This window comes from Brachypodium distachyon, chromosome 3, assembly GCF_000005505.3.
Source record: "Brachypodium distachyon strain Bd21 chromosome 3, Brachypodium_distachyon_v3.0, whole genome shotgun sequence".
Lineage (NCBI taxonomy): Eukaryota > Viridiplantae > Streptophyta > Magnoliopsida > Poales > Poaceae > Brachypodium > Brachypodium distachyon.
The window spans coordinates 26204508-26217032 of record NC_016133.3 but is presented as its reverse complement, the minus strand read 5'-3'; positions in this window follow the sequence as shown (position 1 = coordinate 26217032).

Here is a 12525-nt window from a genome sequence, read left to right as displayed (position 1 = left end):
TGTAGAATCTGTGGAGCTTGGAGGCTTATGTGAGTAGCAAGGAAAAGAAAATAATCAAATCAGCAATGCAAAGTTGAAAATATGCTAAAATATGCTAGTCCTAGCTGCTAGAGTCGATATCTTTCCTTTTCCGAAACTCTTTCCCAACTCTCTCCTGATTGGACTCGAACTCGGATTCGCGGCTGAAAACTGTAACTTGCCGACTCGATGTAGGACTCGAAAAGGGACTCGGTGGAAGATATGGTGGCGGCGGAAGATAATGGCGATGGTGTGGCAGGAAGTTTGGCGGCGGAAGATTGATGCAAAGCCTGCGTCACACGAAATCAAAAAACAAAAACAAGTTCGATCTAGTAGAAAAAAAATCTGAAAAGGGATCCAATCTAATCCAACAACTTGACACGGTCAATGCAGCAAAGATTCAACAATGCAAAACTAATGTGAAAATTGCTAGGCTAATATTGGTTCTAGGACAAGGTAACTAATCTATTTTCTTTTGGCTTTTTCTTGACGATAGGTAAAAACAGATCTAAACTAGGGATAAATTGAAAGATCTCACCGAGCAACCTTAAGCTCTGATACCAGGTTCTATGGATCAGAGTTACCAGGTTCTAGTGTGAAGAATAAGAAAATGCTTTAAGTGTAAGTATTTACCTTGAGACCATCAAGGAATAGCAAACGAAATTGGTGATACATCTTTTGGTACATGGCTCTCTGGAATAAGGGCAGCCTCAGCTGCAAGTGCTGTTGGCGACATGAGGTCGAAAGAAGGTGGTGTGAAATCTAACGGATGTCGCCCAATCCTTGATGACGACCTCAATGAAGCACGGCTTGTTTCCGCCGTCATCAGAAGGCAAACTGCCGGAACTCCTTATTGCATCCGACAAACCAACTACAAGATCCTTCACTTCGGGCGGTGATAGCCTCGAGGGTGTTCCGATCTTTCGATTAGATACCTAATTATCAATTTGGTAGGAGGTGACGTTGACGATCCGAGCGATCGATACACCAACTCCAAAAGGTTATTGAACCCACGGGGGCACGATTAACCTGACCACGAAGGTCTTTGTTCCTTCAAGCAATCGAAGAACAAGCAAGAACAAGATGAAAAGCAACCTGAAATTGCGAATAGGAGATATGAAGGTTCACGAATCTGGATACTCAACATAGTTGGAGTCTTGATGACGGTAAAACAGCTGTCTAACCGACACACACGAATACACGAAAGTAACTAATGCTAAACTTTATATAATCAAAACCCGAGGGTCCATAGGGGGGCTCGTGGGGTATAAATAGGAGGAGAACTAGGTGGTTTCGGCCAGGCCCTCTAGGGATTCCGAAACGGCCTAGGAATCCTGCTAAAACACAACAAAAACATCTAAAAACTGGCTGGACCCTGTTACATGGCCTTAGGCCCAATAAAGCAAGGTTATAACCCTCATCTTTGGCCCATAGATACCCATTGGAGGGGGAATCCTCCACTTGGCCGAAATCTCATTGATGAAGAGGATGCGGCCTTCTTCTCATCTCTCGTTATGGCGGTTTCAATGTTCTGATCACTTGAGCTAGCTCCCGCCACCTTGCTGCCACCTCCATGGTTTGCTGTCCAACGTGATCGTTGAGGTCCAAGCTAGGTTCTTCATTCCTAAAACACATAAAAGAACCTATCTTAGGCAGCAGCATATTCTCATTAATATTAAATGAAGTACCGAGGAACAAAAGTACCTGATAATTTAGTTGTCGTGCACGAGCTCTAGTAATTGGTCCGTGTATCTCCGGTACTTGAGGTGTAAGTATTGTAGGGGCTATGGTAGTTGGGATGTCCTCATCAGGCGGCACAAACATAGATGTGCCCGCCGTGTTCCATGGCAGCTTGCTGACAAGTGTTTCTGCACGGATACTGGGAGATGATATCAAAATTGGCTTTGTGGCTGAACTAGAGCTTGGACCAGGATCTGGATGCACGCTGGGTGACAGCACGATTGCTCTACACAGGCTGCCTCCAACAGCATCGTCACCGTGTGCGGATGTTGATGCCTCCAAAGTTGTACCTGAGCTAGATGGTTCTCCAACATTTGATGATGCAGCAACATCATGGCCTGCCCCGATGCTGGGCCTCGCTGCCGGAGAAAGAACAATTGCTGTGTCGATGCTTGTGCCATCTCTTTCTACAGTGCCATCAACATCACGGGGTGGCTGCGCCTCAAGTGTAAAGCGGGGGGATCTCCTTGTGGCTACTCTCTTCACATGACGCTGCTCGGGCCCAAAACTTTTTCCTGCAAAACACAAGAGATACACAAATTAAAACCCCCACCACACAAATTAAAACACAACGGGGAATAAAATAAGATGGATACTTCTAAAAAAGGAAATGAACCTCTTGGGGGCTTTCCTTGTTCGCGTAGCAGCACTTGCTTCAGGTGTCAAATACATTGCATCGGATGTTTCCTCCGCATCTAGTTTGCTTGCAAGATCCACAACCTCAGAAGCTGCTTACCTCGCAACATCCACGACCTTAGTAGCAGGTTCAGAAGAAACATCCATGGTTTTGCTTGCTACATTCAAAGGCACACATGTTGCTTGGGCTATTGGCTCGGTGGACAATTCAGCGCCTTGATTGCAAGCTGAAGGAACAGAGTTTTTCATGTGAGAAAGGCACAAAGACAGAAAAAATGAGAACAACATCTTACATGAACCTATGCGAAACATAAAAAGTAAGCATAATAGCCAGGTTGATTGAGCATAATTGCCAGGGTGAGTGAGCAGAATTGCCAGGGTGAGTAAGCACAATTGCCAGGATAGAAGGTAATGAAAATGCCAGGGTAAAAGAAAAAGTGATGCTAACCTCCAAGGCACACTTTTCCTTGGTGGACGTTGACTGAAAACTGATACAATTGTTTTCTTCCGCATCTCAGTGGCGGTTCACATGTATCCTTCAACAAGCCAAGCTCTTTAGCAACCATCTTCTTCAGTTCGTTGTGCGTCCTCAATTCTGCCTCTGAACGCTGGACAGCAGGACGGGACAGCCGGACATGCGAGAGCACATTAGCCAATGATGAAGCAGTTTCGCGTATTGTTTCCCCATCTTCTTCGTCAGTACGGTCATCATGTCCTGGGGGGTCATCTTGCGTTGGGCTCAACTCATCCCCTTGCCCTTCAGAATTTGACGGCAGGTTGATTTGTGATAGTACAACTCCAGGCGATGAAGCTGGTGCACTGGTCTCCTTGCCTTTGATAACAGGCCTTCTAGCAAGCTTAAACTTGTCAGCATCATTGTAGTCGCTGGAATCAGGCTCATCTCCGTCCTCGTCACTTGAATCATCTGTATCATTGCCGCTGTTGATGCGCCGTTTGCCATGAGTGGCATGACGTTTTAATGCAGACGGCACGAGCCCGGTTAAGCCTTGCACCAGCTCACTCAACATGTTGTTTAGGCCAATGGAAAATTTAGTCACCATCTTGGCGGCTTCAGCACGTGTCTGTTGGGAAAATTTTAAAAAGCACAAGATAGGAAAGTTAGCTACCATGAAAAGACATAATAATTGCCATATTAAAACAACACAATTGCACACACTGAACATTGTAATTGCCAGATTAAAACAACATAATTGCCAAGGATCACTAACCCTAAAATCACAGATGTACATTTTAGGGCAAAAAAGAAACATGTCGGGAGGGACAAAAACCTCAGGGGGGCATTCGGGATCGACATTCAACTTCATCCAGCCCATAAAAGCATCGACCCTGCCAAACAGGCCGTACTCTTCGCTGAATCCAGGTTTAAGCTGCATTTTGTTGACCGTAAACAAATAAACAGGTTACAGAAATAATACAAAAAATGGAACAAGTAACTGTCACTTGTATGTTGAAAAATGTACTTATAGACAACATGTGGAAGCAGGTAGAGAGAGGGGTAAAATTAACTAACCTTTAAAGCGCCAAAACAATTTGGATCTTCTTCATTTGCATGAAGACAAGCAACGGCAGCAACAGTCACCCAGTTCCACACATTGATCCTGAATGGGCCATCTTCTAATTCCAGCTCCACATGGTCACAATCCAACTCATCTACGTAACTTATCTATAAAAATAACCAAATTGGAACCTAAGAACCGACCACGCAATTGTATAGTAAAAAAAATGCAGGGAAGGACCGTGACCCAAAAAAATGAGGCATCTAGGACCAAAAAGAACATGGCAGTCATCACATACGAAAATGACTAACTAGTAGTACGAAATAATGGAGTTACCATGCAGTAGAGGAGCCACCCCTTCTTGAACTTGTTTTCAGAAAAGTGCATGTGCAGCTGGTCGGCTCCAAATTTGCATAGATTCAAGTCCCCCATCCTGTTGATATAAGCCTACACACAAGTCATAAAGGGGGCTACGTTAGGAAACAAATAAAGACAAAGTAATGATCCAGCGAACAAAAAAGATGGAAAACAACAAGTGAAATGAAGGCCAAAAAATTACCAGCATAGGATAACAAAAAAATGACTAAAGCTAGGCAGCGCCTAGAGAAAGTGATATTTTAGAGGGGGATAAAAATACAGCCTACTTTCACGCCTTAGCAAACCAGAGGAGGAGAAAAAAAAGAATTGTTGCTCTTGATGGGCCTACTGGGCAAATCAATGATAATGAGGTTATGCTTCAACTGGCGGTGGATTTCTATAAAAACTTGTTTGCCAAGGAAGACATGCTAGATATTAATCTAGATGCTGACTTTTGGAATTTAGAGGAGCAGGTTACTGCAGAGGAAAATGAGATGCCAGATCAGGACTTTTTTGAAGAAGAAATTAAAACTGTTGTGTTCCAATCTTATGCCGAGGGTGCTCCTGGCCCTCATGGCTTCCCCTTCCTATTTTATCGGAAATTTTGGGAAGTTATTAAAATGGACTTAATGGCCCTTTTCAGGGATTTTGACCAGGACCAGGCTGATCTGTTCATGCTCAATTTTGCCATGTTAACACTCATCCCTAAGGAAGCAGATGCTACTTCCCTTAAAAAATATAGATCAATAGCCCTTTACTAATTGCAGATTTAAGATCTTTGCTAAGGCCTGTTGTCGCACCAGTGGCACCCAGGGTGCCACGAAGTAACCACTCACTTGTTCCACCGAAAACTCTGGAGAAAACAACGTTGCAAAGCAACTGAGTACAAAGTACTCGCAAGACTTACAGGAGATCAAAACTAGATATGCAACAAGTCTCAAAGGATGGATAATATGGTGGGGTCATGCAGCAGCAATATATCTAGAGAGACACGCTAAGGAAATTGATACGGGTCGGGGTGGCCCGATCTTCCGATGAGATTGATAACTCTCGATTTGGGTAGGAGGTGACGTTGACAATCCGATTACGGCCTAGGAGGCAGCGCCTTAGCAATCGATACACCAACTCCAAAGGGTTATTGATCACGCGGGGGCACGATCAACCTGACCACGAAGGTCTTTCTTCCTGCAAGCAATCGAAGAACAAGCAAGAACAAGATAAATAGCGGATGCAATCTAAAATTGCGAATATACTATATCAAACCAATGTCTCAACGAGACGATAAGTTGGAGTCTTGACGATGGTAAAACAGGTGGTCTAACCGACACACGCGATTACACGAAAGTAGCAAAGATGGCTAAACTTTATCTAATCAAAACCCAAGGCTCCTTAGGGGGGCTCATGGGGTATATAAAGGAGGAGGGAGAGATATTTTCGTCCACCTTGAGTAAGGAAGCGGAAATCCAACTCTATCTCTAACTTTCCTAACAAACTACAACTCTTTAGGAAACAGAAAAACAGATCCGTCAGCTTGTTTTGTCGGTCACGGTCAGCACGAGTCCAATCTCTTGATGGGGCCAGATCCGTTGGAAAGGTCTTGTAATTACCTTTCCAACAAGTACTTTTTTGCTTGATTTGGACTCCGGATGCGGCCTGGGTGATTAAAACAAATTCGGGTCTCCTGACAGCTCGGACCCGAATCGGATTCAACTTTAATTCGTGATATCTTTCTCTAGCAAGCTCCGAATCATGTGCCGTTTGATTTGTTGGAAAGTAGACTTGATAGGCTTCACTTTGAATCTCCCTTTGCAGGCTATCACACTTCTTCTTCACTTTGGACTTGTAAAGTTCAATAAGATGCCTACATAATAAGATTACACAAGATAGTAGCTCCGCCTCTTGGAAGTAACATATTGAAAACATTTTGTAATTGAATTCACCTGATTATAATTGTTATTAGATACACCAACAATTAGGGTTCTAATGGTTGTATTCATGGTTAGCATGTCCATATCAGACATCGTCTAAGTGTAGGATGAGAAGCGTTTGCCAAGTGAAGTGACAACCTATTAACTAACACCAAACAAACACAACCTCTTATCACCCCCTCAACCCCTTGTGAGGAAATGATCCAAAGGTACTCACAGTTCAGCAGTTTTAAGCATATCCATGATTAAGGCTAATTACTACTCGAGTTTAGGAGATTACGTTAATTAATTGGTATGAGTTCTCTATGATCAAGTAATGACCAACCAAGTCGTCCATAACCGCGGACACGGCTTTCCGAAATATTTATCCCTGCAGGGTGTGCCAATTTACCCGTACACGTCCGTCCAACCAATGTTGCCACTCGAGTAGAAACACACAAAGACGTGTGTCGGCAGGATTGGGCGACACGACGTTTCCAAGCCCCACAACTAATCCAGGGGACCACCCAACTGAGTCTAATCCGAAACGAGAGCCCGGCCGAAGCGTCGTACGGACTCAAGAGTTGTGGGAACAGCTGGTAGTGGTTAAGTGTCCGCAGAATAACCACTCCAGACGTGTGCCGCTGCCCTATATGTATGCAAAGTACCAACAAGTCTCCAAACACAACATCAGTGTATATGCGATATGCCAAATGGAACGCCCGAACTATGTGGCCCCTGGAAGAGCTATGAAACGAGTACTAAGCCGAGGGGGAACCCATATATTTTCCCACGAGCGGTTAGCGCGAAGTTTCTTGGGTCGGCGAAAACGAGAACTCAGTCCTTAGGTCGGCGCCAATGGAACAAAACACCAATGCATTAGCACGGCCTCCCATCGTTGCCTTGTGCAGGTAATAACAGGTCACAGTTCAATAATTGCAATTAATTACAGAAAAGTAGCATGTGGATGTAGCAATTTGTATAACCCCAAGTACGGACACTAGACTAGCAAGCTAAGCAAACTTCTAATGACCAACTAGGCAATAACAAAGATGTGACATGGTAATAGGATAAGGAACAAGACATCAGACATTTGAGTAGAGCTGACTAAAGCTATGCAATTCTAGAGGCATCGTGACAAGAACTGAGAACGTAACTTAATGCAAGAATGAGAGAGAGGCATTGGGTATAATCAACATGTTCAAGGAAGGGCTGCTTGCCTGGATTCTCGGTCGCTGGGCGCCGAGAGAGGGGATCCGAAGAAGTGTGGGAACCCGGATCGTCGACGGAGTAAGTCGGAGTCGCTGTCGTATGAACCAAATCACACATTACGCTAATAAGCAACCATTCATAGGTGCAATGCACAATACAACATGAGATGGCATGTGACAACATGATGCAACAATATGCAAGTGAAGTGATTCCATTTAGCAACAAGGTTAACCATTAGGTGATGAGAACATGGTAAATAGCAGCTTTAAAATACACAAATGGCCTAACCAAGTATGCTATTGTGTTCTACAAGTTACAGTGATCAACTTTGATGTTTACATTAATCACAGAAGAGTTACCAGTTTTAAATTAGAGACTAAACAAGTTCATACGTTTGAATTTCAAATCTGGGATAGATTTGAAATTTGAAACCAAAAAATGTAATTCTAATTGCACAGTTAAATTCCTTGCATTTTTATGATTCCAAAACATAGAGACTTTGTATTATTTGGATCTAGAATGAATATTCTACAAATAAAACAAGATCAAAGCATTTTTTGGGATTTATAAAAGAAAACAAACAGGCAAAACAATTTACACCGAAGGGGAGCTAGCCACGGTCACTGACAAGCGGGACCGGGACCTAGCTGACGTGGCGCTGACGCGGATGGGAGCCCGCGTTCGCTGACCGACCGGGCCCACCTGTCAGTCTCAGACAGAGGCTAAAAGGGGGGGTTTTATTCAGTGCGGGCGCGGGGGATCGAACCCTGGTCGGGTCGGTGTGGAGCGAACGGACGAGCAAGGTAACCAGGCAGGCTGCGATTCGGATCTTACAAGATCCAGGGCTTAAGCCCTCTTAACTCAACCCAAGCGGGCGGCTTGGGAGCACGTGCGGCGGCCACGGCAAGCATGGACGCCGGCGACCAAGCTAGCGGCGGAGGGGCTCCTAACACGGAAAAACAAAAGCGGCGTGCGGAGATGAACTAGGTGACACGACAGTCACCGCACAACTCCAAGCGAGGAGGCGGCGCGGCGGAGCTCAGAAGCTCGCCGGCAGCACGGCGGGGCGCGTGCGCACGGCTACGACGCTACGATGCCCAAATCGAGCGCGGAAAGAAGAGGGAGGAAGAGGAGCTCACCCCGGTGACGTGAGAGGAAGCTGACGAGGACTGCACGGATGAGCTCGCCGGAATTTCGTCGGAGACGGGCGGCGACCGGAGAGGCGGCGACCGGAGAGGAAGAAGTCGATGTAGGCGTTCTCGTTCCGATTCCTTGAATGTAGACGAAGTAGGCGATGGCGCGGTTCGGGTGACGCGGTCGGCTTGCCGCCGTTCGGCCAGAGACGGTGGCGCGTCGGAGACGAGCTCGCGGCAGAAAAACGGGTGACGGCGCTGCTCCGAGAGAGAGGGAGCTGGGCTAGGGTTTGCTGTCCTAGGGTTAGCAGGAGGGGATGGCATGCTTAAATAGAGGAGAAGGGGGCTCGAAGGCCGTCACATCACGGGCGCCGGTCGACGTGGCGCCGCTCGGATGTGCGCCATACAGGAAGAAGATGCACAGAGAGAGGTGGCGCACTCCGTAGTGGACGCTTTCGCGTGGAGGAAACGGAAAAGAAGCGGAGGCGCCTCCACGTATCGGTTCGGCGGGAGTTGGGCCGTGAGCGCGGGCGGGCCGCGTGCGTGCGAGGAGAAAGGTTGGGCCGCGCTGCTCGGCGCGCGGGGGAAGACAGGCCGAGGCGGCGGGGCTGGCTCGGGCCTAAAGGTAAGCAGGTAAGATTTCTTTTTCTTTTTCCTTTTCCTCTTTCTATTTTCTGTTTTTGCAAATAGTTCTTGGATTCAAATTTCAAATACCATTTTGAAAAGCTGAGAAGTAGAAGAATTCAAATATGACACTACTATTTGGAAATATTCAAATGGGGTTAAAGGTTTAAAACAAAACCCATTTGGATCTCATTTGCAAAATAGAGGGAAAAAAATTCAAACTCAAAGAAGGGTGATTCATATTTGAATCTTCTAACAAAAATTACACAACAAGAATTCAAACCACAATTTGAGATGCAAATTTAAAACTCATGTGACACAAATAATAGACATGGCATGGCATGGATGCAAATGTAATTGTCATGTAGCATTTGAATAAATTACAAACAGGTCCACACAAGGGTTTAAATGTAAAAGTTGCTCTCGGGCTGTTACATGAGCCAACAAAGAGAGCACCCGGGGACCCTTCCCCGGCAACTTGTAAACACATGATCTCCTGGTAATATTAGCTCAGACAAGCAGGATGTAGGGTTTTACACCTCCGGGTGGCCCAAACCTGGGTAAAAAGCATGTGCATGCGTGCTTATTGTGTTCTTGCACTTCACATTGGCCTCGCCGGCGATCGCCGGAGCGATCCCCGTTGCCCACTGTCGAACCTAAAAGGGGGGTGCCCGTGCATCACCGGTGTCAAAGCCCCGTGCTACGACATCTGGCGCGCCAGGTAGGGGCGCGTGAGGAGAGCTCGCCGGTGACCGCCGGCGGCGACGTCTACACCAACATCGGTCTCATCTTCCTCGACGACACACACGCCTCCCAAGCGGGCTGGTGACCCCCAGATCGATCCGCGTGAAGCCCCAGCGGCACACACGCGATCACAAACCCTCACGAGCACAGCAATCGCAGCTGCCACCCCCACCTCCTCGGCCGTCGGCAGACAACCGGCGGAGGGGGCCGGCGGCTCCCAGTGCCGGAGCCAGTCGCGCGAGCGGCCACGGTGCCGCCCGCGCCGGCCAGCGAGTCGAATCGCGGGCGAAGACGTGCACTGCCGGCTGCGCCACGAGCACACCGCGTCGTGAGCGACGCCGACGAGGTCACACCCTGCGCAGCCGGGTGCGTCCGGGGATAGAGCGGAGGGCAGCCGCTCGGGAAACCGGCTGCCTCCCGCGCAAACCCTGGCGGAGGCAATATTCGCCGCGCGGGTCATGGTGCGGTATGAGCTGCAGCAGGGCATGCCGGCACATGAGGCATGGAGCGCCGAGTTGGATGCGCTCCTCGCGCTCGCCGCCCAACAGTCGCAGGGCGAGGGCGGCCCGGCAGGCTCAGGCCGCGGGCAGAACCTGGGGCGCGAAGACGCGCCCCGCGCCTCGCGACAAGGGGAGAACCCTCCCTCGCAGGGAGGCCCGGGAGGCGGGGACCCAGAAGGGTCTCTGACTCGTCACCCACCATCACGCGAGGTGACGCAGCGGCATCTTGAATGCCTGCCAGCAGGAGGATCTGCGTCAGCGCCTGGAGCGCCGGCACCGGCGTGAGGTAGAGTGCCAATGCCTGCAGGAGCAGGAGGATGCTCCTATGGGCCCTGAGGACGGCTGCACTGCGTTCACGCGCGAGCTGCGGCGGGTGACATGGCCCCGCATGTTCCGAGCGCCCGTGCTCGGTACGTACGATGGGACCGTGAATCCCAAGGATTTCCTCCTGACCTACACGTTGGGGATGCATGCCATCAGCGCCGACGACAGGGTCAGAGCCAACTAGTTCGCGATGGTCCTTAAGGGATCAGCGAGGATGTGGCTGCTCAACCTGCCTGCCGGGTCCATCGCCACTTGGGCAGACCTGCGTGAGCAATTCGTGAGCGCGTTCCAGGGCGGCTACAAGCACCCGGTAACCATGGCGGAGTTGCACACCGTGGTGCAGAAGCCGGGAGAGACGCTGCCGAACTTCGTCAACCGCTTCTCGAACCTCTCCTACTCCATCCCGGAGGCGGAGGCTGCCGCCATCATCAACATCTTCGCCATCAACGTCCGCGGCCCCAAGATGCGCGAGACGCTGAGCACGCATCAGATCCGGACAACGCAGGATCTGTACGCCCTAGCGCACAAGTGTGCCATGGCCGAGGAAGGGCACTTAGCGCCCGAACTTGCTGCTAAAGCTGCCGTGAGCCCAGGAGAGGGTTCGCAGAAGAAGAGTTCTCACAAGCGCCGCGGGAAGCAAGTCCTCGCCGCGAACTCGGGGGCTACCCCGAGGCCCGTGAAGAAGGCCTCGCCCGGTGGCGGGTCTTGTGGCAAGTAGGGCAACGCGTCCCGCTGCCCCATCCACGCCAACTCTACCCACGACGCGCAGGACTGCCACATCCTACAGGGTATCAAGCAGCAGCGCGAGTAGCGTCACGAGGAGCGCAGAGCAGCCGGCGCCTGCTTCAACTGCGGCGACATCGGGCATCTCTCCCTAGAGTGGGGCCGAAGCCTATCGGCGGCAACGCAGGCATGGAGGAAGCCCGGGGGGGACGCGGCCAGGCCCGCGCAGGCAGGGAGCGCCCTCCCCTGGTGCGAGACAGGGCTCGTGCTGAGGAACAGCGCGTGTCTGACTGCACTGGCGGCGACGAGCCGGGCTTCCAGGAGCCCCGCGGAGTCGCCTGCATCCATGGGGGAGCTTACCCATCTCACGCCGCGGTGAAGCGCCTCACCCGCGACGTGTGCACGCTGTTGCCGGACGCGGAGCCGCAGCAGCCATTGAGGTGGTCGCACGTGCTGATCACTTTCAGCGCCGACGAACACCCAGCGTGGCAGCTAGGTTCAGGGGTCATACCCTTCGCGCCCTACCTTTCTTCAAGGTGATGAAGAAGAAGGGTCCGATAGAGTGGACCCTCGAGGCTGAGGCGGCGTTCCAGGATCTCAAGCAGTACCTGAAGTCGCCGCCCGTCCTCGTCGCCCCCAAGCCGGGCGAGTCGCTACTACTCTACCCAGCAGCGACTGACCAGGTGGTCAGCTCGGTGCTGGTTGCCGAGAGGGAGGAAGACGTTCCGGGGACTGAGGCCGCAGGGTAGGGGGCGGAATGGCCCTCGGCAACCGCCTTGGACCCAGGGACCACCCCGGAGCCGGCAGCGTCGGCACCACGCAAGTGCCTCGTGCAGCACCCGGTGTACTTCGTCAGCACAGTGCTGCGCAATGCCCGTACGAGGTACCGGCAGGTGCAGAAGCTCCTCCTGGGGATTCTGCTCTCGTCCCGCAAGCTGCGCCACTACTTCTAGGGTCACGGTGGTGTCGGGGTTCTGCCTTGAGCGAGCCCTCACCAACCGTGAAGCCACCGGGAGGGTGGCCGAGTGGAGGATGGAGCTATCGGAGTTCGATCTGCACTTCACCAACTCCAAGAGCATCAAGAATGTGG